Here is a 3,323-nt window from a genome sequence, read left to right as displayed (position 1 = left end):
TCAGACGACTTCGGCAGAAAGAGAAGTCAGATCTTCAAGTCACAATGCGGGAGTGGGATATGGAATCTTGCACCACTCAGTCCCCATGAGGTAGCTGTTTCACACTGTGAAAGAAAAGAATCATGAACCAGTGTAGGTCAGTCATGTAAGGGCTCACATTCTAAATAGCCCCCCACATGCTCACATGTCCCACTCAAAGACCCCTACCATCCAGTGTGTCCCCCCTGCACCAACTCCTCCCCCAGTCAAGACCCTCCAGGGTCTCACCTTTAGGATCCATGAGAGCTCTGGTCACACCTTAGAGCCCTGGGCACTGTCACTGCCTGGGAGAGAACAAGACCAGGATGTGGTCAGAACCCACAAGAGAAACTAGAGAAGGAACTTTGAGGAGGGCGAGCCCCACATGGCCTCTTGTCTGCACCCTCAGAAGGGCCTCAGGACTCACACCCCCTCTGTACTTACTTGTAGCCTGAGTGCAGTTCCCTCCATTTTCACCTGCAAGAAGAAAACATCACGTGAGAATCCATGGAGAAGACTGAATCATGATACCCTAGAGAAACCCTCTAGTTCTGGACCCCAGAGAACTTTCTGGAACTGTAACCAAAAATCCAGGATAGAATCAGGAATATAAAGAAAGGAGATGTGGGCGGATTAGACCATCTCCAACCCTTCTAGAGGTCTGAACTACGTGCTGAGAAACAGGCCCCAACTGGAATTATGAAGGTGAAAAATCTATCTTTCATTTCCACATGTACTTATCAAAAGGGTCAATGTTAGCATCAGCTCCAGACCAGCAAGCCTATATGTATGGATGGTATTTCCCAGGAACAAGGCAGGCAAACTTCTACCTGGGCTTGAAAACCCTCAGTGAGACAAGAAAACTCAGATCCCTCCCTCCCTCCCCTACCTGAGCACCTCTTCCTCCAGATCACAGCTCCAGCCACCACAGCCACCATGAGGAGAACCAGGCCAACAATGATGCCTATGGTGAGGAAGGAGGTATGAGGAGGTTCTGTGGAGGAAAAGGAAGAGGCCCTGACCTCAGGCTTGAGTCCTGACCTTTGAGTCCTGAAGGGCTCCTGCTTTATCTGAGAAAAGCTCCATCCCATCCCCCTCCTTACCCCATCTCAGGGTGCAGGGCTCCTTGAAGCCCCTCATGATGCACACAGCTCATGTATCTCTGCTCCTCTCCAGAAGGCACCACCAGGGCCGCCCACTTCTGGAAGGTTCCGTCCCCTGAAGGCCTGGTCTGCACAAGGTCCATGTCCTGGCTCTGGTCCTCCCCATCACGCTGCCAAGTCAGTGAGATCTCCTCAGGGTAGAAGCCCAAGGCCCAGCACCTCAGGGTTACCTCACACTCAGAGATGTGGTGATGGATCACATGTGTCTTTGGAGGCTCTGAGGAAGAAGAATCAGAAAATTCACAGTTTATGTTACTCCCATGGGCCACGGAGGAAGCATCACGTGACCACTCTGAGAAATGATGAGAAAATGAGTTTGAAAAGAAAAACCACAAACACCCGATACCAGCCTGGGCTGTGGTGTCTGGGAAAATCTCCTAGTCCTTGTAAAGTTCTGGAGTCAGGGTGAGAGCCAAGGTAGGATGCTCCACCTTAAGGGGGAGAACACAGAGCAATGGTCCTGACTTTGTTGGAAACTGAATGACTCAGAAAAGCTGGAGTCTGGCCTCTTATGATGCTCTCGGTCTGAGAACAGGCCTTGAGAAAGTCACGAGTCACAAGATGGCGGGCAGGGTGAAAGGGCACCGCTGACCAGTTATTTCAGGGATGGTTTCCTGCTTCTTCCCCAAAGGCACTGGATTCCTTAATTGCCCAGAGAAATGAATCTACTGCAAGTCACCGTCTTGTACAGAATATGAAAACCTGGGCGCATTCCTCCTTCTCCAGACAATAACCTGGGGCGCTGTTCCCACAGGGACATCACTTTCTCCTCGTGGGAAGCCAGCTCCAGCCCGAGGGGAGACAGGGAGCTCCCGTGCCCCTCGTACCTGCGCGCTGCAGCGTGTCCTTTCCGGTCTCTAGGTATCTGCGGAGCCCCTCCACGCACTCGCCCTCCAGATAGTTTCTCACACGCTCCGCCATATGCTGCTCCATCTTGCGCTGGGTGATCTGAGCCGCCGTGTCCGCCGCGGTCCAGGAGCGCAGGTCCTCGTTCAGGGCGAGGTAATCTCTGCCGTCGTAGGGAACTGAGCATACCCGCGGAGGAGACGCCCGTCCGGCCCCACGTGGCAGCCGTACATCTCCTGGAGGGTGTGAGACCCTGACCCGCCCCGACCATCCGCAGATATTAAACCCAAACTGAAATGAAACCAGTTCAAGCCCCGCGAGCTCCTCCCGGGTCGGGGGTCCGGCGGGTCCCGCAGTGTCGGGGTGACCCTCGGACCCGCAGACTTGGGGCAGCCCCGCCGGTCCCTGGGGATGGGAGCCGTGACCCGGCCCGGGCCCGCGTCGCTCACCGGCCTCGCTCTGGTTGTAGTTGCCGCGCGGGGTGTTCAGGTTCAGTTTGAAAGTCTGTGCGGCGTCCTTAGTTCCCTGCGTCTCCTGATCCCAATACTCCGGCCCCTCCTGCTCCACCCACCGCGCCCGCGCCTCCATCCTCGGATCCGGGGCGTCGCTGTCGAACCGCACGAACTGCGTGTCGTCCACGTAGCCGACGGCGATGAAGCGGGGCTCCCCGCGGCCGGGCCGGGACACGGCGGTGTAGAAATACCTCAGCGAGTGGGAGCCTGGGGGCGGGAGGGGTGAGACGCGGCCCGACCTCCTCCCGGCGCGGGTCCCGGGTCCGAGGTGACGGAACTGGGAGGAGGGAGGGGCGAGGGGCTCGTGAGACGGAGGAGGTCGGAGAAAGACCAGGACTTGGGGGGCAGAAGAGGGGGCGGGAAGCAAGGGAGGGACAGGACGGGACGGGGGGAGGGGGCAGGTCTGGGCGAGGGCGGCGGGCTCGCTCCTTCCCTGGGGGTCCTGCCCTGTCCTGCCCACCTCCCCGCAGAGGCCGTTCCCTCCCGAGCCCGCACTCACCCGCCCAGGTCTCGGTCAGGACCAGCGCCCCCGGCAGCAGCAGGAGGAGGGTTCTCGGCCCCATGACCCGCATCTCCGGGGTCTGGGGAGAAGCGAGTCCAGCGGTAGATGAACACTTGGTAACCTGGAACCGCGAGATGAATACTGGCAGAAATCGGACACCCAATGGGAGTGAGACCTGGGGCCGCGCCACAACTTTCCAGATAGGGAGTTGTGAGAGAGAAAGTGAAAGTCCGGGAGCCTGGACGCCCCAAGGTAGAACGTCCCGGCCCCAGACATGGACCT

At 57.9% G+C, this 3,323-nt stretch overlaps 1 pseudogene; it reads right to left on the bottom strand.

The window, feature by feature from the left end:
- Positions 1 to 291: 291 nt before the first annotated feature.
- Positions 292 to 3,111, bottom strand: LOC138097950 (BOLA class I histocompatibility antigen, alpha chain BL3-7-like; annotated as a pseudogene).
- Between the last annotated feature and the right edge of the window lie 212 nt (positions 3,112 to 3,323).

Source organism: Capricornis sumatraensis, chromosome 22 (genome assembly GCF_032405125.1).
Source record: "Capricornis sumatraensis isolate serow.1 chromosome 22, serow.2, whole genome shotgun sequence".
NCBI classification, from domain to species: domain Eukaryota; kingdom Metazoa; phylum Chordata; class Mammalia; order Artiodactyla; family Bovidae; genus Capricornis; species Capricornis sumatraensis.
This window is presented reverse-complemented; position numbering and strand designations above follow the sequence as displayed.